This window comes from Mustela putorius, unplaced genomic scaffold, assembly GCF_011764305.1.
Source record: "Mustela putorius furo isolate JIRA1106 unplaced genomic scaffold, ASM1176430v1.1 tig00003944_pilon_pilon_pilon, whole genome shotgun sequence".
In the NCBI taxonomy this organism is placed as follows: domain Eukaryota; kingdom Metazoa; phylum Chordata; class Mammalia; order Carnivora; family Mustelidae; genus Mustela; species Mustela putorius.
In genome coordinates, this window is record NW_025422088.1 from 2,473,773 (window position 1) to 2,498,876 (window position 25,104).

At 33.5% G+C, this 25,104-nt stretch overlaps 1 protein-coding gene across 44 annotated transcripts in view; it reads left to right on the plus strand.

The window, feature by feature from the left end:
• Nucleotides 1-25,104, plus strand: part of PTPRD (protein tyrosine phosphatase receptor type D) — a 2,277,302-nt gene that overhangs the window by 1,038,189 nt on the left and 1,214,009 nt on the right. For all 44 annotated transcript variants that reach the window (XM_045069786.1, XM_045069815.1, XM_045069785.1 and 41 more), the window contains one exon: nucleotides 18,009-18,058. The gene's annotated coding sequence lies outside the window, so the exon portion shown is untranslated. The remainder of the gene's footprint in view (nucleotides 1-18,008; nucleotides 18,059-25,104) is intronic.

Sequence of the window (25,104 nt, forward strand, 5' to 3'; positions counted from 1 at the left end):
TTAAAACCTATCATGGGGTTAAATGCAAGTTCCTGGGAGATGAGACCATTTATTGTGCATATCTAGCAGACTATCTTTCATCCTGGTACTAGTATAGTCTTCTCATTTATCAGTTCAAAAGGCTCCACTTTGGGGATTTAGGAACTAAGGGGGCTAATGTCAGGCAATGGGGCACTTTAGATTAAGAAAATAATAAAGCTTAGATAATTTTTTCAGAATTACACAGCTGAGAGTGATAAAGCCAAGATTCAAACCGATGTCCATGTCTATACACATTTCATTCTAATAAGCCACTATGAGAGGAGGAACTGAGTCACTGAAATGCAGAATAAGTGATGGGGGAAGCCTTAAAAAATATGTTTACCAATAATGTAAGAAAGAAGGAAGGAAGGGAGGAAGAAGAAAACAAAGGAAGGGAAGTAGGTAGAAAGTAAGGAAGGAAAAATATACTATGAATGAATTTTAAATAGAATAAGAATTTGGACATCACTTGTAACAAAAAAAAAAATAAGACTTTTTCTTTCTAAATAGATGTTCTAAAACATCTGGGAAAGAGTTAAATCAAAAGATTTATATTAGTTTTCTCTAAAAAATTCTTTATAACATTCCATACTTTTTACCATGAAAATTTTATTACTTTTTATTAATTTCATCAAAGTGACTTTCTTAAACAAAATGCAGTAGTCAAGGTTCAGAAGAGCAAGAAACTGCATTTGGAGTTAGGATTTTGAAGAAAAGCAATAGTGTCTTATTATAATGAAATCAGAATATTAAAAAAAAAAAAAAGGAAAGGTTGGACTCCCACCTCCTTTCCTTCCGCTTTTACTCCCCTCACCCTTTTTCCCACAAATATGGTAGTTCAGAGTGTGTACTGTATAAAGGATCCAGACATTTTTTTTTAAGATTTTATTTATTTATTTGATAGAAAGCGAGAGAGAGATCACAAGTAGGCAGAAAGGGAGGCAGAGGAAGTGGGGGAAGCAGGCTCCCCGCTAAGCAGAGAACCTGATGCCCTGCTTGATCCCAGGACCCTGGGATCATGACCTGAGCTGAAGGCAGAGGCTTAACCCACTGAACCGCCCTGGCGCCCCAGGACCCAGACTTTAATCCAGTGCCAAGATAGCACTGCATCCACCAGGAGAAGATAGTCAATTCTTATTTGGTAACCTTACCCCTCATATTTTTGCATGTTGGTGCTATGGTGGAAGCAAGGGTCTTAGTTGTGAGGCTCTCAGTACTGAGGATATAGTGGGGACAGTGAGAGTAAAAACACGAAGTCCTGCATGTGTGGCAGAATACTATCTTATCTTTCTCCTTTCCTCTACTGATAATCATACCATGGACTATTCCCATACTGAAACAGCAATTGGACAAAATACTCAAGGCGGGGGAGAGTAAACTTCACTTTTTTTTTTAGATTTCATTTTATTTGAGAGAGAGAGGTCTTGAGCAGAAACGGAGGGTGGAGGGGAAAAAGAGAGGGAGAGGGAAAAACAGACTCCCTGCTGGGTTGGGCTCTGTGTTCAGTGGGAAGTCTGCTGGAGATTCTCTCTTTCTCCCTCTGCCCTTCCCTGTGACCCTTTTTTCTCTCTCTCAAACAAATAAATAAACTTTTAAAAAAAGAAAGAAAGAAAGAAAAGAAAAGAAAAGAAAAGAAAAGAAAAGACAAAACACAAGATGCTAACAAAGTATTAGTTATGGTATCAAGGAAAATTAGGACAGGATTGTGCTCCTCATCAATACTGCTAATTTAGTATTTGGCATACTATATTCTATTTAACATTCTGGTATTTCCTTATTTTAATGCCAATTCTTTTCAAATATCTCTATATCTTTCCATCTGTTTCTTGTTCACTTGCCTGTTCTGTCCATTTGTAGTAATGAACTGAAGCTACTTTCTCCACCATCATCCATGACACATCTTTCTCTCTCTTTTTTTTTTCTTTTCCACAAACCATTGATGTTTTTATTGTTCCTATCTCTTCAATTTCTGGCACTGTTGACTTCCTCTAGTTTTATAAAATTTTTCCCACTTTTGTTTTGCACCTCTACAGTACTTTTGTTTTTGAATAGTTCTCTAAGGATGCATATTTCTGTAATTATCAGGTTGAACAATCAGTACTCCAAGGGTATCATCCTAAAGCAATTTTAGCAGGTTTTTTTTCCTATCCTGTCTTGATTAATCTATGGGATTACTTCTTTATTCCTAAATGGAATTTAAGACTTCCATTGCTCTTTAATCACATTCAAATATAAAATGTTGTGAAATCAGTACGGTTAATATGCCATTGTCAACTATGGTGATAAGCATTTTTAACTTTGTTTAAGGTTTTGACTTTCTTCCTTTCTTATTTGAAAGGGCTGATAGCCTGCAATGGGGGTGGTCATTTTTGTTTCTTTGTCCACTTTTTGATTTTAACTATGATTTTGATCCTCTGCCTTTTCCTCCTCCCCTCTCCATATTAGAGCTTCTGAAGATGTTTAATGGCCTCTTCCCTCTCTCTTATTATTTCCCTTAGTTTCTCAGACACTGGGAGCTTCCCATCTATTGCTTGTTTGACTCACGTCAATGCATCTTCATTCCTGCTAATTACTTCTTTCTCAGTCCCAAAACCTGCTTTCTCTGACCCTTCCAGTTTCTTCACAGTAGAATAGTCTTGTCAAAAAATGGATCCCAATTTTATTCATGATAAAGTTTACATACTGACTTGTGTGATTTGTGAATAACTATATATATATGTATAGCATATATACATATATATATATACTATATATATCTTAAATTTCTGAAAGACATCTTAAATTAAGGTACAGAGTTTTTTTATATTTCCTTTTATCCAAATATTTAGAATGAATTTAAGTTAATAATAGTTCAGTGTATTGTTCAATTCACATACATAATCCTATTAGGTTATTTATTTATTTATTTATTTTTCCACTTTTATTTTTATTTTTTTTACATTTTTTTAAAGTTTAAGTTCTTTTCAGTGTAACACAATTCATTGTTTATGCACCACACCCAGTACTCCATGTAATACATGCCCTCCATAGTACCTACCACCAGGCTCACCCAACTTCCACCCCCGCCCCTTCAAAACCCTCAGATTGTTTTTCAGTCCATAGTCTCTCATGGTTCATCTCCCCCTCCAATTCCCCTCAACTCCCTTCTCCTCTCCACCTATTAGGTTATTTAGATACTGGTTTAAAGAATATGAACTGGTACATATGCTAAAGTCTTTATTCTTTAACCACATCCTGGACTACATTATTTCAGCTTTTTGTTTGTTGCTGTAGCATCTGAAAGAAAACTTGCAATCAATCATCCCTTCTACATTTTGTTAGGATTAGAGAAATGAGGCTACAATCATAAATGATATATGAGGTGATTTTTTTTAATGAGGTGATGTTTTAAAACCTTTCTGTATATTCACAATAACAGTTGACCTCTCTAAATTAAAAAAAAATGATGTTCTTTATAAAGTAAACAATGGAAAAATACAGTATGATATCATTCTTCCAAGAACCATTAAGGAAATACAAAAGGTGCCTCTGAATACTTTGTTGAATATATAAAGGTGTTTACATGTGATACTTGTATAACGTGTAGAACACTCAGACAAGAATTATTCTGTTGACATGCTGTTTATTTTTTATGGCTTTTCTGATCAAAAGATACTCACTAAAGAAACCTTTACTAGTTCCTATTTCTAACTCATCATTATGCCTGAAATATTAGAATAAGCACTGTATAAATCAATACCTACTTAACTTAAGTGTAATGATAAACAATGTACACATGCCTATTCTTTTGCCCATGAATAAATACATGTACTATGGTTATTCTTAATTAAATATATTTCTCCTAGTCAAATACAAACTTTTCCAAAGAATGTGTGTGTTCATAAGATAATGAACACTCCAAAGAGAAAAATTCTTTGCACTAGATGATAATAAGAATAATGTTCTGTATTAATTCCATTTTAAAGCCCATCTTGAGAACTGACAAAATACTTTAACATTGGTATCTAAGGAAATGTATCTAATTCATTTATCTTTCAATGCTTGTTTTTTTTTTTTTGTTTGTTTGTTTCTGTTTTATTATATTCTTCCTTTGTGTTCTAAAATAATCCAAACTAAACTGACAGTTTTAATGCAAGGGGGATACTATAGAATTGCAATGACTACATCATTAGCTACTATCATTTATGTACAGATACTACAGTGCTCTCCTACACTATCATGCCAATAGATAGCCAAGACTCCAAACACCTTTACTCAGGCAACAGATGCCCTAGGTCTTGGGAAGCAGATGTCTTCCTCGATTAAGGAAAAGCATGCTGAGGTCATTAAGGATGTTGCTCTTTCTGTACAGTTGGTGGATGGGTGCTGTGCTGTGTTGAGGAAGGGATAAGTTGTCTAGCTGATAATGAATACCTTCACCAAAGGCTAACGATCAGAGGAAAATGACTAAACTTCCTCGATGACCTTAATCTTGGCTCTCCCCTAGTTTTACTTCCAGGACAGAGCATCCTCTAGCTTAGAAAGATTATCTCAGCTCTTGGAGGTGCTCCCTGGGAAAAGTCCCCATGCTCAATCTCTTGGTATTTGGTCTCCAACTTCTTGCAATCTGGAGTGACTCCCTCCCACATTCTCAACCTTTCCATCAAAGGTACTGCCTATTGCCTCAAATCTCTTTCATCATATTCTCTCACAGGAGTGTTAAATATACTATTTAAATCCAAGCAACAACAACAAAACCATGTTTCCTGTTCTTTAAGGAGAAACATTGTCCAATATTCAAACCACTACAGAAGTGAATACAGATATAATATCAGATATACATATATGTGTGCATGTACATATTTGTATTCCTCACCCTTTCTGCAATAGAGAAAAGGAAACTAATATTTTTCTGTAGTCATGTTTATGAAGGTGGGTGATTATACCACCACTACTACTATGCATTCTCCAAGTGTTAATTATAGAAGTAAAAATGAAAAGAGAAAACCTTTAAGTGGCTACATAGATTTATTTTATATGTATATTAATCTTTTATTTGTTTATTTGATAAAGAGAGAGCATGAGAAGGGGGAGGGGTAAAGAGATAAGCAGACTCCCAGCTGAGCAGGAAGCCCAACACACGGCTTGATCCCAGATCCTGAGATCATGACCTGAGTCAAAGGCAGATGCTTAACTCACTGAGCCACCCAGGAGTCTTATTTCCTAAGTATTTTAATTATCAACATCATCATCATAGCTAATATTTGGTGAATAGTTACTATGAGTTAGAACTTTTCTGCAAACTTTGCATACATTTTATCAGTTAATCTTTATAATCAAGTATGAACTTTTTGTATCTCCATTTGGAGGAATTGAGTCTTTTTTTTTTTTTAAAGATTTTATTTATTTATTTGACAGACAGAGATCACAAGTAGGCAGAGAGACAGGCAGAGAGAGAGGGAAGCAGGCTCCCTGCTCAGCAGAGAGCCCGATGCAGGGTTCAATCCCAGGACCCTGGGATCATGACCTGAGCTGAAGGCAGAGGCTTTAACCCACTGAGCCACCCAGGCGCCCCTGAAGGAATTGAGTCTTAAGAGAATTTTAATATTATTTTGCAAAAGACGTATGTTCAATTTTAAGACAAAAATTTATCAATTTTAGTTTTTAGATGTTACTAGTAAAGGTGACCATTTTATGATGCTTATTTGTCATTTGAAGCAATCCATGCCATTTCCTCTTTCTTAGGTCATTGGAGTAATATTTGCTCCTAAAGATTAAAAGTGTTGAAAATTACCTAATAGTGAGAAAAAAAATACAGCTATAGTTTTATCTGATATGTGTTTAGTTTTTGATTTTTTGAGAGTAAGAATAGCACACTGCGGCAGCATATGACAGATAAACTCAGAAAAGTCTAAAGATTTTATATATTTCTTCCATAGAAAAATTAGGGATTTTTGATTACAGATATATTCACTTTTTTCGCTTATCTCCTAATATGTTTTCTTTTACAAATGTTTTCTGTTAACTTAAACCCAGTGCCATGTTCTCCTTTTCTCTTATCTCTTTTAAATATAGGACAAGTAATACTGATTTGTAGCAATTAAGACAGGTCGTCAGTTTCTGATTCGTCAGTAAGCCCATGGAAAATAGGATATTTCTTATGTAGTTAATCAAAGCTCTAAGACAACCTTTAGCACATAGTGTTCCAATGATATTTCAAAATGTTTAACAGCATTAGATAGCTTTTGAGGTAATTATGACTAGTATTCACAAATACAGTACCAAGATTTATGTGTCAGTTGAGTTTTCTTCTTTGAATTTAAAATGCTATGAGCTATAAGAAAAATCATTATTTTTATAAAGCTCTACAAAGGGAAGAAAAGAAGCTAAATTATTCCATTGGGTATGCATCTTGATTTTAGGGATGTTAAAATTTGAAAAGCAACATATGGTAAACACATGTAGCAGTAATTGTTACTATTTGCAGCTATATGAAGTCGTGTTTATGAACAACGGAAATAGCACAATCACACAGCCCTGGTGGGAGCAGAAGCTGGTGCATTCTTCCTGGAGGTCATTTTGCTAATACCAATCCGGAGCTATAAAACCATTCATATCTTTTGACTCTGTAATTCCTCTTCACCAAAAGAATTAATGAGTGATGTGGAGATATTTAGGAACACCTTCTACATGTTAGGTTCTGTCCTAAGCATTTGGGATTTGTCAAATAAGGGAATAAAAATCCTTATCTACATTTTTGTTTATTTTTTGAAAGAGACACAAAGAGGGAGAGAGAGGATGATAAAGGAAGAGCACATGTGGGGGGAGGTAGAGGGAGAAGCTGACTCCCTCTGAGCAGGGAAACTGCTGCAGAGCTCCATCTCAGGACCCTGGGATCATGACCTGAGTAGAAGGCAGATGCTTAATCCACTGAGCCACCCAGGTGCCCCAAGATCCTTGCCCTTATGAAACTCACATTCTTTTTTTTTTTTTTTTTAGATTTTATTTTATTTATTTATTTGACAGAGAGAGATCACAAGTAGGCAGAGAGGCAGGCAGAGAGAGAGGGGAGGAAGCAGGCTCTCTACTGAGCAGAGAGCCCGATGCGGGACTCGATCCCAGGACCCTGAGATCATGACCTGAGCCGAAGGCAGTGGCTTTACCCCTTTACCCACTGAGCCATCCAGGTGTCCTGAAACTCACATTCTTAAAGAATATAGAAAATGATCATGATATAGTGCACCTTGAGATATATACACACACACACACACATAATACATAATAATACATAATTACATATATCTCTATATAACACATATAATATGTATATAATTATATATAATATAAATGCTTTATAGAACAGTATTTGCTGTATGAGCCTAATTTGTAAATGTATTTTAACAAATAGAAACATTGCAAATGCTCCACGTGATTAGCAGAATGTATTTAACCAACTGAGTTTTATTACATTTGGGTTTTATTTTATAAATCTTAACCAGATTTGATTATTAAAAAATTAAATAACTTAAATGGGCATGTTTCTCTTTTACTAACCAATCTGTATGTATCCTATTTTTGTTCTGTTTGTGTAATCTAAAGTTCTCAAAACAGAGACTTTATGGAATTCTGAGCCTTGAGAGGCAAGACTACATAACTGGGATTCCCTTTAGTAAGTACTGACTCAGTGATTCTTAAAGTGAGGATTTCTGGATCAGCATCAACAGCCAATAATAACTTTTTGAAATGCAAATTTGGGGATTCCACTCCTCACCTAATGAATAAGAAACTGTGGAGCCCTGGCCCAGATATCTGTGGATAACAAAACCATTCTGATGTGTTTGAGAGGCACTGTAGTAACTCATACTCAGTTGGAAGGAAGCAAAGTGATGTTTGTTGGATGGCTACCAAGAATCAGTCACTATAGTTGGTGCCTCAACTAAATTATCACATATAAATTCCAACAACACACAAGAATATATCATTAGCAGAGTCTTCTCCTGACTAGAACTATGTCCTTGAGGGAGTTTCTTAGCTGCTCAGTTCCTCAGTGAATTTAACTGTAAAATAGATATAATAGAAGTGCCCTACTATTTAGGGTTGTTAGGAGGATTAATTAAGTTCACTAGTGTATGAAGATTCTAGAACACCTGTAATGCTTATGTGTTTGTGATCATCATTACTAGCATGGTCCATTGTAGGCATTACTATTGCAGCCTCAGTAACAAATAACTCACTAGATGCCCTACAACTAAAAGTTAATCCTAGGTTTGATACAGCCTTAAACTGTGTCTGGTTTGTATTCCTCTAAAGGAAGGCCCATTTTTCCTCCTTTTTCCTACTAGGTACAACAATTCTATTTGTATCATATATTTTGCATCCTATATTCACATATATTTCCTTCTCCTTTGTTGTTTAACATTGATATAATAGACTGGTCTCTGTAACTGAACATCATTAGTGAGGGCTAATGCTTTATATTTCCCCAAATCTGATATTGTGTTTAGACATGTAATAAATATATACTTAATAAACACTTGTTAATTAATGAGGAAGAGCAAGTCAATGGCTAAATCTTTCTTCAGATGTTAGTAAAATGGAATAAATCTGCTATGCTAATGAAATCAGAGATTACAGAATCATATTAAAGAAAAACATTTTCCCTCCATTGTTGATAGGTGTATAGCGTAATAGCCTACATATGTAAACAAGGTTATAAACTTACACAGTATCTCACTAGTCCCTGTCATATCAATGTTCAACCTATCTAGTAGAAGTGATAGATAAATATGCAAATGTTCATGGGCTTTTCTATTAATAAAATAATAAAAAAAAAGAAATGGGGTATTAAATAGTTGAAACAAAGGTGTTTTACCTCATAGAATTTTGGGAAATATGTATCTTGAGACCAATTATCTTTAATATAGTTTGCATACATTTCATACGGACAGTTGACAACTAGAAGTAATAAGATATTGTGCCCTCTCTTTCTCTTTCTGTCAAATAAATAAGTAAAAGCTTTTTTTTTTTTTTTGAACTGTAACTAGTGGCTGAGTTGAGGGGTGCTCCTGCGATTGGAGTGGGAAAATGAAAAATAACATATGTGAGACTAATAAACAAACGGACAACAACCAGACCATACATGACAATAGAACTCTAACCAGCAAGTCGAGGAAGACAAACCACAACCTCTACAGCAATTGGCTCAGAATGTTCAGGAAAGTCCAGGAAATACAGGACATTTTCAGGAGGATAGCAGCCAATTCCCTTAATTTTTACTATTCACCCTTCATTGTACGTTTCCAACTCCTAACAAACTGGAGAAAGCCAAATATCTTCCCTAAACCAATCGCATAGGATATTCTCCTTGTAGTTAGTCCACTCCAGCTTCTCTATGCTAACAGGCTCCATTCAGAGCATACCTGAAGCTTTCCCTTTTATTCACTGCAAAGCTCTTTCACCCTGGTCTTGGCAACTATTATTTGAATAAGGACACACAAAGCAAAAACAACAAAGGCAAAAACATAAATAAATGGGACTACATCAAACTAAAAAAGCTTCTGCACAGCAAAGGAAGCCATTAGCAAAATGAAAGAGGCAGCCTACATAATGGGCAAAGTATTTGCAAACCGTTTATTTGATAAGAGGTTAATATTCCATATATACAAAGAATTCATATAGCTTCATAATCATAACTTTAAAAATCTGACTTAAAAATAGGCAGAAAAGCTGAAAAAACATTTTTCTTATAAATGGCCGGCAGGTACATGAAAAGATGCTCAACATTAGTAATGAAAACCAAGTTACACTGAGGTATCACCTCTTATCTGTTAGAATGGCTATATTCAAAAAGACTAGAGATAATATGTGTTGACAAAAATGCAGAGGAAAGGGGATATTTGTGTGCTATTGGTGGGAATGTAAATTGATACAGCCATGATGAAAAATAATATGGGTGTTTCTCAAAAAATTGAAAATGGAATGACCATCTAATCCAACAGTCCCACTTCTGGGTATATATCCAAAGAATATAGAACTGAATGAAGCTCCAAAGCCTATTTGAGCTCCTATAACAGTTGAAGTGAGATGAAAATTAACATTGCTATAGTAACCAATTAATTCACTTAAAGGTTAAGCCAATCCTGTGAACTTTCACTCATTCTTACAGATTTTCCAGTATAATCATTTCCAGTAACTAAAGAATCATCATATTATGCTGGGATTTAAATTTAATTTACATTTCTTCTCAGATGTATAGGTATCTGTAGGATGACCACATTTTTTTTTCGTTTTTTTTTTAAATTAATTTTATTTTAAATTCCAGTATAGTTAACAACACTGTTCTGTTAGTTTCAGGTGTATGGTATAGTAAATGCATGACAACTTTTATGATGACATTATTATTTTTGAAGCTTTATCAATTAGTGTGGCTGAATGTTAACTTAGGAAAATTATGGTGAAATCACTCATGAAAAATTTGGAGGATCTCTTTATTATGTAACCATTTATAACTTGAGGTTATTGTTGCCAATCATATCCACACAACAGGTAACTTTTTTTTCTTTTTTAGAGTTTTATTTATTTAAGTAATCTCTATACCCCACATGGAGCTTCAGCTCATGACCTCAAGATCAAGAGTCACATGCTCCTCTGAGTCAGCCAGGTGCCCCCAAAGGAAACATTTTCCATAAAAGTTCAGGGTTTGAATAATTAAGAGAGGCATTTTTCAGAATAGTGATGTTTGATTCAGAATATCACACATAAGGATCTACACATTTTACATTAAAAGATTTAAATCCCTACCACCAAAACAGATTGTTTAGTGTTGTTTCTTTAACTATTTGACACCAGAAATATTTGTAATCATTGCTTTTCTACTTTATTTAGTGGTTTTTAACATTTTTGTTTTTGTAAGCACAATGTCAAAACAGATATTCATTTAGATACAAAGTAATTAAAGGCACAGTTACCAACAGGCTAAAACGTAGATTCCAACCTAAAGTATATGATCCATGTTTACTGACAACTTTCTGATTTTCTAATCATGAATTTTGTTATTTAGAAGTTTTCAAATGGCTTCCTGTCATGCGATAAAATCCTCACAAAAGTCCTGGATGGTTAATATTGGGTCTTGGTGTTAGTTAATTTATGAATAGCCTCTTTCTTCAGTAGACTGTAGATTATGGAAGACAGGGATTGTTTTTGTTGTTGTTGTTGTTCTATTTTTAATTTTTTTCGAAGATTATATTTATTTTTTTGACAGAGAGAGAGACAGTGAGAGAAGGAACACAAGCAGGGGGAGTGGGAGAGGGAGAAGCAAGCCTTTCTCTGAGCAGGGAGCTGGATGTGGGGCTGGATCCCAGGACCCTGGACGATGACCTTAAGGGAAGGCAGACGCTTAACGATTGAGCCACCCAGGTGCCCCTGCTGTTGTTATTTTTAATTCCCCTAATTTCTTCAAACATGCTAATACATAGTAGGAAATTAATAAATCCAAGCAAATTTGAGTTCCAAAATATGCTACACAATATGCTACACAGTTTTCTAGCACAGTAAAATGTTTCCGAATTATTAAGAGCAAATTAGACTAATAGGGCAAATAAGGCAAACACGTTTTAAATAATAGCTTTATTGAGGTATAATTCACATATCATAAAATTCATTTTTGTATGATTTTTGAAGTGCACACGTTAGTGGATTTAGTATATTTGGCATTGCACAAACAGTAACTAATTTTAGAATGTTTTTCTTATCCAAAAAGAAATTCTGCACCCATCTGCAGTCATTCCCATTTTTTCATTCCTTGGTGCCTCTAATCTATCTCCTGTTTCTATAGAATTTATTTCTTGCTCACATTCAAGAGATAATCCTTCCAAGTCTGAGATGACACTCACTGCTGTTCAGGATCCAGTCTCCTCCTATTTTAGTACTCTGCTTGGGAGTTTAACAGAGCAAGGAGGTGAGGGTTGTCTGTCATGATACAAAATGACTGCGGGGGGGAGCCTGGGTGGCTCAGTGGGTTAAAGCCTCTGCCTTCGGCTCAGGTCATGATCTCAGGGTCCTGGGATCAAGCCCCTCATTGGGCTTTCTGCTCCACAGGGAACCTGCTCCCCCCCCCCCCCCGCCACCTGCCTCTCTGCCTACTTGGGATCCCTGTCTGTCAAATAAATAAAATCTTTAAAGAAAAAAAGAAATGACTGTGGGTGCTCCAGGCATTTATTCTGCATTCTAGTGAGAAATTAATAGGAGAAAGGTCAAGGATACTCTACATATTTTCTACATTCAGTGACACTTTCTAGAAGTCACTCATTCTACTTCCACATATGTATTTTGCAAGAACTTAGTCTTATGGCACTAAGTCTAAGGATCATAGTCTTATTCCCATGAACCCAGCTAAAATCAGAGGTTCTCTTATTAAAAACAACATTATATGGATAGGGGAATAACTGGAATGTTCTGCCATAATATTAAACCCTCTTGAACTTAATAAAGCTTCCTATGTCAGTATTCAAAAATTCTAAAGACCAATCCTTACTAAAGTGTATAGACTGTTATGACAGCCTGTATCTAGTGGCTCTTGAGAGTGGCAACAAAACATTGTATCATTAAATATAATATCAGTAACCAGGGTATAACATCTGTGAGAATAGACCATCTTTGTATTGTTCGTCACTTTAACCTCACATTCCATAATAGAGACTGACACATTGTTATTCAGTAAATATCTGTTAAATAGATATATGCATTACTAAACTTATACCTCATAGTTACATATGTTATGGTTAAACAACAGATATACGTAGATTACCTAATCATGGGATGAGTTAATAGTCCCAAAACCCCTCATTGCCTGTTACTCCAACTTACCCAAGGTTTAAAATCTACATTGAAAGAAATGATACTGAAAGGTACTGAAAAATATACTGAGAAAGTATGGATACTGAGCTAAGGTAAAATCTAGTACCTAAATAGAGGATAGCTTTCTTCCTAAGGGCCTATCTGGGAACATTTGTTTATTGGAGCATTTAGGTTTTCATTAGTTATTTATTGAGAGTTTAAAATATGCCAGTTTTCACTGAAATTACCTATTTTTTCCTCAAGCATTTCCCCTATAATTATAACAGGAGTATGTTTCTGAGATGATAAGCTTGGCAGTCTTGAAAGAAATGAGAGTTCAAAGTTTTTTTTACACATTATTTGCATTTTTGTAAATGAATAGAAAACTATCTGGTTCTCCAAGTAACTGTTTCTGATAACCTATACCAAAGTGTGCATTTATTACATGAAATTTACATATTTTGTAAAATCTTATGTATTCTCTCTAATTTATTGGCATAAAATTTTAGAAATTGGCATGTCTAATAAATAATGCATAGTTTCAGTTTAACATTTAATGAACTAGACACTGAGAGGCTGTCACTACCTAAAATAATTATAATATATTGGCATTATAAGACTGGAAAGATTTTAATTCATTTGCTATTATTATAGATTTGGTTGTTTTTTTTTTTTAATTAGGGTGTAGTCAGAGCTCTGATTTAAGAAGTTGAAGTTTTAGTTTTTTTTCCTAAGTGAACTAAAATGGGAGCCTCCAACTTCTTTCAAACTTCCTCCCTATTGGAAGACTCAGAATCTTTATGCTGCATCACACTAATAAAGTTGAGAGAGTTTGTGTTTGAAACTTAGCTGTGCCTTTTACTTACTCTGTACTCTTGGGTATATTTATCTTTCTAGTCAATTTTCCTATCTATGCGATGAGGGTGACCATAATACCTGTTAGGACTACTATAGGAATTAAATGAGATGAATTTATAGCACCTAACATACTTCCTGACACGAATATATTCACTAAATACTATCATTGTTATTACCTAGGATCAACCAACCAAAATAATCGTCACATAATGAATGTGCAATTACATGTACATGATGCTCAAACCTGAAAAAAATGTAAACATTCACATTGAAAAACCTCTTCTGAGAACACTCAGGATAATTAAGTATCAGGTAGACTATGATGTAATACTTCACAGCACAGTCTCTGAAGCCAGAATCTCTGTATTTAAAAAATAAATAAAAGAAAGTATAATAAAGGGCAGCTCACTTCATCTCTAGAGATACAGTTGTAAGAATTAAATGAGTTAATACCCACAAAATACCTGACATACGGTATGTATTCAGTAAATGCTATTCATTAATATGATTCTACCCTGGTATATGAATTAATTGGGATTCTGAATGTAATTATGCTTGAGTTGAGTTTTTACTCCACAATGTACTAGCAATAAGACATTTTGCAGTTTACTCATGCAACTGTTAGCTTCCAACATCTTTTCTGAGAATGTGGAAAATAATTGTATTTTAAATAATAGTATTAAAAGAGACTTTAGTGATAACAATGTAGGATACATGACATAGAGTGTGGAAATATTAGCGTTGTTCTATTTATCCATTGTTGATTAACGATGATTTTCCTAAGCCCATCAAACTATCTTTAAATTTATTTACTATCATATACTATTTTTTATAATTACTTAAAATGACTTCACAACCTTTAGGTTTCCAAACCATTTTAAAATTTTGCTTCCTGGGGCGCCTGGGTGGCTCAGTGGGTTAAAGCCTCTGCTTGCGGCTCAGGTCATGGTCTCAGGGTCCTGGGATCGAGCCCCGCATCGGACTCTCTGCTCAGCAGGGAGCCTGCTTCCTCCTCTCTCTCTCTCTCTCTCTCTCTGCCTGCCTCTCTGCCTACTTGTGATCTCTGTCAAATAAATAAATAAAATCTTTAAAAAATAAAATAAAATTCTGCTTCCTCCAAAATATTGAACTCCCCTGTAAAAGTGAGCCAAGAAGAAATAAAACAGTCTAATTCTTTTTAGCATCAGAGAAGATCACCATTTGAAATGCTGATTCCATGAATTTCTTCAAAAGCTGAGTCACATATCTGATAGGTGCATTCATTAATAACATTAATTAATTTATAGAAGTACTAATTCAAGTATAGCTGCTCAAAATTTTTGCAATACTTTGACAGCTATGTAGATTTATGATAGGTTTAGGATATTAGAATTTTAGAATTACCCAAATTGCAATTTTGCTGAAGTCTGCTTACTTTGCTCAGCATAAATTCTTTCTGAATGGCTATCCCCACATGGACAAGAAGTGCAAGTGAAAGGAGTATATCTGATCAAATCTATTTACTAGATTCTTATCTATGAAGTAAAATTTCCTCAAATGCATCAATGATAAAACTCTAACATAGTACCAGTGTCACTGACAGTTTAATTACTGATCCTTCACTACAAGTTTCTCCCCTAAAATAGTTATCTTATCTACATCATGTTAAGATTTATTTTATTCCCTTTAATTGTGTCCCAATAGTCAGTATACTTGCCTGAGTCAGGCCATGTAAATCATTTTAAGAAAGTAGATTAAAATTGGGGTGAGCCACACTTCTGCTTTAGCTTTCTTATGTGCCTAAAATCACCTCTCTGGTTTGGCTTTTGCTTTGAAGACCAACTAGCCAAATGTGTTGAATATGATTTGGAATCCCTGAATTTACTCATGGGTCATGACATACAGTCTTGAGTGTATAATGTATCTACTCAGTATAACAATGCCCATAATACAAACAAGGATGTCTACTGGATTTACTGTTATTATCTGAATATTCACTTTCAGATATAGATAAGCATTCTAGATATAACTGGAGGACATAAATTCTCTTATGTGTTTATTATGTTGAAATTCTATTATTCAGTTAAAACTCTCCGTTTAAGGGGCACCTGGGTGGCTCAGTGGGTTAAGCCTCTGCCTTCGGCTCGGGTCATGATCTCAGAGTCCTGGGATCGAGCCCCGCATTGGGCTCTCTGCTCAGTAGGGAGCCTGCTTCCTTCTCTCTCTCTGCCTGTCTCTCTGCCTGCTTGTGATCTCTCTCTGTCAAAATAAATTAAAAAAAAAAAACTCTCCATTTAATATCACAAATCTGCAACGTAGTACTTGCAGGAGTGGTCTAGCATCTGATAGTGCTACAAAAAATTATTATTCCTGTTTTATGATGGCAAACCTTAGATTTTAAGTTTGACTTTAAATCTTAAAAAAATAATAACTACAAACTTTAATATATGTGTATATATATATATATACATATATATATATAATCTCCAAGGAGTTCATTTTACAATGGTGATACTTTGCTTCAGCCAAATGTAGTTTCTAACACTTAACCCTTTAACATTTACTTCATATTTAACTTGTTGCATCTCTTGATAAAAAAGGAATAGGGGGCAGGACATGATGTAATTTCCTGATTGACATGTTGAAGTATAAGTAATCAGATCACACTAGATTCTTGGGAATGGCTTCCCTTTTATTGAGTGTCAGTAGGAAATGGATTTTTTGAAGTCATCTTCTCACTCCTTGTTCCTGCAGGGGAAATAAAAGCAGAACACAGTGGAGAATGAATAGCAGGTTCACAAGGTTAATCCCTGTGCACTGGAATTTGTAAAAGGAATGCACAGGAGACACATCTGTGGAAGACTAAGAAATAGCGTCTCCAACTCAGAAACAAGGAGACCTGAAGTAACTGCAGTGAAATACAACAGGATGAGAATCAAAGACTCAGAAAGCAGTCAAGTCCTTGCCACCAGTTAGACAATGACTTTGACCAAGAGGTCTGAGCACTCATTATTGAAAATTTTACTCCATACATGCATTTAATTGACAGAAAAATAAATTTTAATGTGAACGTTCACAATTCAGAGATAGTGATGTTTTGATTTCTGCTAACATATCATCAGAAGGGTATTAGAAGCATTTTATTTCACTACTCACTCAAGTAGATCCTTTAGTGTCAGAGTCATTTTCACATATGATAATTCCTTCTAAGAGTTAAATATCATTTCTTTGGCACATAAACTATGTCATATGTTTCCTTTAATTAAGTAGAAAATAGTTGGAATAATTTAATTCACAGTTCTTTGAGAAAAACATAACCTTAAAAATAATACCACTCATTAAAGCATTACATAGTAGATCCAATATATTGTGGTTTCTCTCTTCTATTAACTGAAATTGTAAGATTGTCACACAGTGGACACCTGCCTATATACCAGTCATTCATAGTTTACTAAAGAGTTTATAAAGGTTACTAATTTCTTCACTGATGGAAAAGATTACATCTTCAGTCTATTCTTTTGTTCATATAGAACAGAATCTACCTAGAAGGAAACAAATTCAAGGACTTAATATATATGTGTAATTGGTAGGTTACCACTGCATCAAAATATTAAAACTCTTGCAAAGCACATTAACTATTAAATAATGATCACATATAATGGTAACTAAATGGCTCAATTCAAAGAAGATACTGATAACCAATATGATATAGTGTTACTGCATAATCAAATATCTTAAACAATTTAAGGTGCACAACAAACTATGGAGTACTATGCAGCCTTTGTATAATGATAGACAATATTTATATTCATGGAAAGTTATATATTCTCCACTGATTTAAACAGATAAAGCAAAGATAAACATAGGATTGCAGTATGATAACCACATTTGCATATGCATGTGTGTGCACCCACATGTGTAGCAAGTGTGTATGTGTATGGGTGTGCCTACATTTCAAACTGTTAAATGAAGGTAACTGAGAAGGTTCAGTAATATATGCAAAATAAATTTTGCTTGCAAATATGCCCATCACCCAGAGGTCTAGAGGAAACAAAGGAGACAGTAAAATTTCTCTACTTATTTGTCATCCCTGCATTAAAGAGCTCAACTTAGAGTAATTAATCTTAAATTACAATAGTTTGATGTAAGCTGAGTAATGATAATACTATTTTAGAAGAATGTTGTAGTCAAAATTGCTTGTCAAATTATGTGTATACTAATTACTCATTCAATGAAAAATTTTCATAATATTGAATCATTATTTAACATTTTATAATGCTTAAATTAGAATATGATGCCAGTACTGATAGAAAATATTTTTGCTTATACTTTTCTAGGTCTCAGGGTGGTGAACTTCTTATCTGAATTCCTAAACAGTGAGCTTATGGTAAGAGTATAATTAAGAAGAGTTATTTTTCCTCTTTATTATACCTGCTTGATAATAGATCAGTAAATATACCTGTAAATATAAAGGTAATTTGCATAGTTTTCTTGACACTTTACCATACTTTTACATAAAAGTTGAAGAAACTGTGTGATATTTTCTATTAAATGTTTATGTTCTTAGGTAGATTATAATAATGATCATTTGAAATAATCTTTGATAGGCTCTAAGTGAATTTGAAGGCATTGTTCAGAAAGGTAAGATTTATACTACTGAAAAAGTTCTTTGGACATGAATGACAATTTTATATATTAAAATTTTTATAATGAGGTCCATTGGATGGCAATGAAGAGAGGCAATGAGTTACTGAAAGGAAAACTTATTTCATCACCTGTCAAGACTTATCAAAATGGAATTCCTCTATGAAAGCTTGATATTAGAGCTTTAGGAAGTTCAAAGTAAAATATGTAACTATGGAAAAAGAAATGATAAGAAGTAATCAGCTACTTCTAAGGTGATCTTATGGGCCTTATTAATTTGTCAGTTTCTTTGGTTAATGTACTCAATTACACATGTGAATCTGGATTTCACTTTAATTACTACAGAATGTTAAGTAAACAATTTTACTTTTGTTGTTTAGTTAATTTTCAGTTTATCTCTTCTATAATAGTAAACATAATAAAGATTTAGCTTTCGACTGATAAAAATAAAATGCAGATAATACGGGCAATTGTGTCATACATTTTATATTTCCGGGTAAACGATATCTTCAGAAACACAAAGTTGATTAAGTAAACTTGTTAATTTGATAATGCAGCCTTATCAAAATGTATCTTGAAGAAGTTTTTTTAAGAGGCTATAGGGAATAACCACTTTGGGGCATTCTAAGGTATATGCTTTGGTTACATTTTTTTGAGACACTCAACATATGATTATTGAAGACAAGTGTCAAATAGAAGCAAGGGAAAATTCCACTGCTCTACTAAGTGGATTCTGGTGATAATGAAAGAATTTTTTTTATGAAATACATTATTTGGATGTGCAAAGAACAATAATTTTAATCCCAACAGGCATTGTTAAATTGTAATTTATATTTTACAAATATACCTAATGAACTTTTCTCGCAAGTTAATTCAACTTATAAAATACGTCAAAATATTTTTTAAAATTACACGCATCATTATTTTTCATCTCTAATCTTGCTCGTATCTTAAGTATACAGTTTCAGTAAATTTTAATGAAATAAACACTCCCACCCATATAACCAGCTCTCAGGTGCCACTTTAGCGCAGTAGGCAGCGAGTCAGTCTCATATAACCAGCTCTCACATTAAAAAACAAACAAACAAACAAACAACAACAACAAAAATTAGTATACATTGAAACCCATTGCATAGTACTCTCTTGGTAATTATATCCAGGAAAATAAGCACTGTATTGACTTCTAGAAGGATAGATTATTCCGTTTTACATCCTACAGATGAAGTCATACAGTAGTTACTACTTTGCCTCTTTTGCTTAGCATTACATTTGTAAAATTTTATGCAGTGATTAATCATTCATTTTCATTGCTGCTTAGTATTCAGCTGTGTGGATGTACCAAATTATGATCCTCTCTCCCATTATAAGCATTCAGGTAGCTTCCAGTCTTTGGTTCTTATGAATAGTGGTTATATGGACATCTGGAACATCTTTTAGGAAATGCATGCATGTATTTTGTTGGATATATAGGAAATGCATATGTTCTACTTTAGTAGAGACTGAAAGTTTGCCAAACTGGTTGTATTGATTTTTGGGAGCAGGATGTGAGATTTCTGTTGCTCCGAATATTCACTAACATTGTAGAATTTTTTATCCTTCTATTTTAGCCAAATTGGTTTGTTTATAGAAATGTAAAACAGAAATATTTCAATTTGAATACCTTGAAGATTGATGGCACTTTTATGATTATCGTATTTGTGATGATTATTTGTCATATGAATATTCTCCTTTTTGAAGTGTTAAGACTTGCCCTTTTTCTACTATACTGTGTATCCTTTTTCATTTTGTGTGTAATGGGTATTGAATGCTCTGTGATGGAGCTAGCTCAAACTGATGCACAAGAGCGAACCGTTAAAGTGTCAGGAATTTAGAGAGCTGCTCGGTAGTTTGAAAATCTGCCACGGTAGAAATTTTTATACCACACACATTGACAAACACTAAAAAACAGGAAAGTTAGTTGTTAAACATTTTCTGGCATATGACTGGATATTTATATTTTATATTAAAGCACTTGGAGGATTATTTTAGTACTCTCCTAGTGGTGTCTTTTGGTGAATAGAAATTCTCAATTAGGTTTATTTCTTATGTGATTAGGGCTTTTTGTGACCTAGTTAAGAGATGTTAACAAAAAAAAAAAAGAGAGAGAGAAATATCTGCCTTTGCCATGGTTCCTACAGTTTCTCTAAAAGCTTTATTATTTAAGCTTTTACACCTAATAATTTCCAGGTTTTAAGGATATTATTCTATTCTTAAATTGTAAGGATAGTGCTACTATCTTGTATGTTTAAAATAGTTTCCTGGTGCTTGCTTTGGCAACACATATACTAAAATAGTTTTCTGGAAAGCTTCTCATAGAATAGTAATTGCTCTGTGTGTATTTTAACTCTTATTGTAATATTCTTAAATAAATATAAAGATGTTTGTATTTGTTTAATAATTTAATGTTGCTATTTATAAGCAATTTGTAGGTTTTTATAATATTTAGATATGTATTTACGTAATGTCTACTCTGTGTGGCACATGATCAGTTACAATTTTGAAATGAATATTCAGCAGCATACTAAAATTAATATTTGATTTTAACCCTTAGTGTATTATGATAATTTATTTCTAGCATATATTAAGTGAAGCAGTCTACAAAATAATCTACAGAATCATTAAAAAAACTCAGAAATTAGTCTGTTTAGTATTCAAATAAAATTATTAAAATGTATTTAGTTGTCTCTAAAATATTATATTTAATAAATTTCATAAACACATAACAACCATGGTAAATACTGCCAGAGGATTAGCTACAGAATACTATTGTATGTACTACATTGAAATTTTATTTGTTTTGAGATTTAATAAAGATGTGTATATGCATAACTTTTTCCATAACAAACTCAGAAGTGCATCACATACCCATTTTGTGTTTGATAAAAATCAGTATTATGTCTTCCTTAAAATTCTGAGTCAGTTATACAAATGTGTATATGTTTGCCACATATTGTATTGTCCTATTATGTGTGATTTTTGAATTGCATGTGTTTTTCTCTTGATTTAAATACTTTAAATTGTCTCCAGAACAGGTGAAATACTCAAGAGATGTAATGAAACATAATGGAATTAAATAATTACTTAAAAGAGAAAGTTCAATAATTTCATATTCATATATCCATATTTGGCCATTTCTTTTTAAATCTCTGGGTTCATAATACAAGCTATTTCATTAACTTTGGAGTAACTCCTAACTCAAACAATAGAAGTACAAAAGCAAACCACATAATAGATTGTTTTTAATAATTAGTTATTATTTTTAAATCTTTATAATAGTGAAAGATCTGATAAGAATGTAGGGTTCATGGATTAAAAATCCTTGAAGCTAAAGATAGTATTTAATTTATTTTCATAAATTTGGAGAGTGTGGAGTTTGTATCAGAACTGTTTAAAAAAAAAGATCTTCATTTTTCTTTTGGGCTTCCTTGTCTGTTTTAGGTAGCCAAAGATGATGAAATATGAAGCATGTACTAATTAAAAGCTAATTAGGTGATTTTCACTTTTACTAAATTATTGATCTCTGTGGGGCAATTAGAGCAGGGAGAACAGCGGTGAAACACAGAAAGGTATCTTGAAGATTGGTACAAAGACTTTATGTAGCCTTAATATCTCTGATCCTTCACTAAACATTTCAAATAGCTAAATAACAAGTTTATTAATGAGTTTATCTGTGAAAATATACAGTTTACACAAACACTTCAGGATTTAATATTTGAAGGTGTCCCTGGTGGTAAATGATAGATAAAGGGAAAGAAATGCACTTGAGACATATCACAGTTAAAAGTAATTGATGCCAGTTAAATATACTTGACTTCATTTTCATAGAGATGACAGAGTTTGGGGACAAATAAAGTTCAAAGACATGTAATTAATGTGCTGCACGAAGGAAAATGTACAAATTGAAGAGTTATAAAAATGTAGACTGTTTTATTATGCACAGTTTGAACCCAAAATTAAAAGATTGAATAATGCAATAAAATTATAATCTGAAAGCATGAACACTTACTAAAATGGCCAAAAATAGAGAATCAGAAAAAATTATATAGCTAAGTTTTGGTAACATAAATAAAGTTTGAACTTGAGAATAATGTGATTAGAAGCACAAAATACTCTATTTTTTTCTTTTTTGTTGACCTATTTAATGATACATTTTGTTTAACTGCTAAAGTAATACTAGGGTCCCCCCTGAAAAATAAAAATATTTTCTAGTTGCTGGCTGTATCTCGCAGTAGCAGATGCTTTTTAAATTTTTGCTATATAGAAAAACCAATTGTGTATGAGCTAAACAGATTAGTGGGTCATTTTTATTTTTGTTTTGTTTTGTTTTTACTAAATCAAACATTTGTTTCTCCACACATTCCTTTTCCAACATTCTTCTCTCTTTCTTCCTTCCTCCTCCCTCTTTTTTCTCTCTCTTTCTTTCCATTAACTTATGAAGAACATACTATGTGTTAGGAAAATGGCTAACTCATGTCACAATGGCAGAGCTGACAAAGTTTTTATCTTATTGATTTCATAGTTTAATGGGGGGAAAAATTAAACATGAAAAATAAATCTCAACTTTGGATGTCCTGAAGAAAAATACTCTCAAATATAGAGTAATGAGGACAGGCATTGGTATTTAAGCTAATAATTTTAAATGAAAGATGAATTCAGCACATGAAGAATTGGAGAAAGGAAGGGGCTATAATGGGATTTCTTGGCTCTGAATTAAAGAGAAGCTTGGAATGTTCAAGAAAATATGTGAATGTTAGTGTAGCTGGAGCACAGTAAATAAAAAAGGAGAGGGCCTTGGAATGAGGTAAGCTTTGTAGTCCATGACAAGTATATTTGATTTCATTGTAAATGCGATTGGAAGCCATTGAGTACTTTTAAATAAAAGTGTGTGGTAATTCCATTTACGTTTTAAGATAAGTGCTTTGTGGATAATGAATTAGTGGGAAGGAAGTCTAGAAGTAGGAAGATCATTTAGGAGGAGACACTTGAAGATTTCTGAGAGAGAAAGATGTGATGTCCTAGATCAGGATGGGATCACTGAGATGGACTTGAAGTCTTTTGGGGGCAGAACACATCCAATCTATTGGATGTAGAAGGTAAGAGAAAAAGAGACAACAAGGGTGAGTCCTAGGTTAGAGCAATCAGTTGTATAACAAAACATTCACAACTAAGTTGGTCAAGATGAAATTGGGAGACAGGCTCTAGGAAAAGGATCAACAACTCCATTTGGGACTGATAATCTATTATTCTATCTTATTCAACTCCGAGAGTGATATTTATGTTACTTTAGATGAAAACTAAACTAGAAGTAAGGAATAAGGATTTAATATTGGACATTCAAAGGACTCATTCAACTCATTGGTCTAGCAACCCAGACAATTCTAGTTAATTGTTCTGGGTTGATGCTTGTAGGAGTATGTATTAATTGACGCTGCAAAGACATATGGTAAACATTGGGGCCTAAGCATTGTATGGGATAAGGTTGAGATTAAATATATTTTTAAAACAACAGACTTCAACAATATTTGGGATTATAAGATAAATCTACAGTGTGATCAGGACAGTGATAAATGGAAAGAAGTAGCAATGGCTGGGATTCTTTAAAGAAGCAAGTTGAGGGAAAGAATAGGAAAGGTTATTTTATTGAGCAAAGAATTTCTAATTTTAACATGTCCTCTCACAGTTGAATATAAGGACAAGTCAGTACAGTATTGAAGGAGGAATTCACTAGAATAAGTGAAAACTGGAAGATCTCTATAAACTTCTGTCATCATCATTATCTTCTCTGCAAAATCACATCTCTAAACTTGAAGGGATCTGATAGAGGAGAGATGAAAATGGAGCATTTTCCCTCATTAACTTGCAAAGAGGTTTCTGTACATTTGTATCTGCCTCTTTGGCAAAAGTTGAAAACATTGGAACAAAAACTTTCCTGTCATTCCTTATATCTGTTTGTTTGTGAAGGTAGGGACAGCTGATTGTCTTGCAATTGTGTTTGTAGCATGTGGTCCCTGATGCTTCATTTCATTTATTTAGTAATAAGTAAATAATTTATTTATTTAATAGCTTAAGTATATCATAATTTATATCTATCCACACTATCATAAACTGACCTGTATTTTCACACATTTTACCTGAAATCTTGACCTTGGAATTTTTTAGCATTTACTCCAGACCGTCTCACTCCATTTTAGTCCAACATACCTGTAATTATAATCCTAAGAACAGCATATGATATTTAGCCATGATTAATAAATGCAGAAAAATTTGGCATTTAAGCATATGAATTCTCATTCAAATAGCTCGTTTTTATACATTATAAGCATAATTTATGTCTGCAAAAGAAGAATAATGATATGGTAAAATTAAAACCTTAATTATCACAAAAATTTTATAAATTAATTATATGTACAAATGATCCCCTACTTATAATGGTGTGAACGCTGTACACACTGAGTAGGAATCATACTTCAAATTTTGAATTTGAATCTTTCCCCAGGCTAGAAATATGTAACACAATCCTCTTCCACAACCCAGGCAGCAGTGGTGAGCCACAGCTCCTGGTCAGTAATGCCATGAAAAGGGTAAACAACCAATACACTCACAACAATTCCGTAGCCACACAACCATTCTCTCTCACTCTCAGTACACTATTCAATAAATTACAAGAGATATTCAACATTATTAAAGGATTTTGTCCAACTACAGGCTAATGTAAGTGTTCTGAGCACATTTAAAGTGGGCTAAACTAAG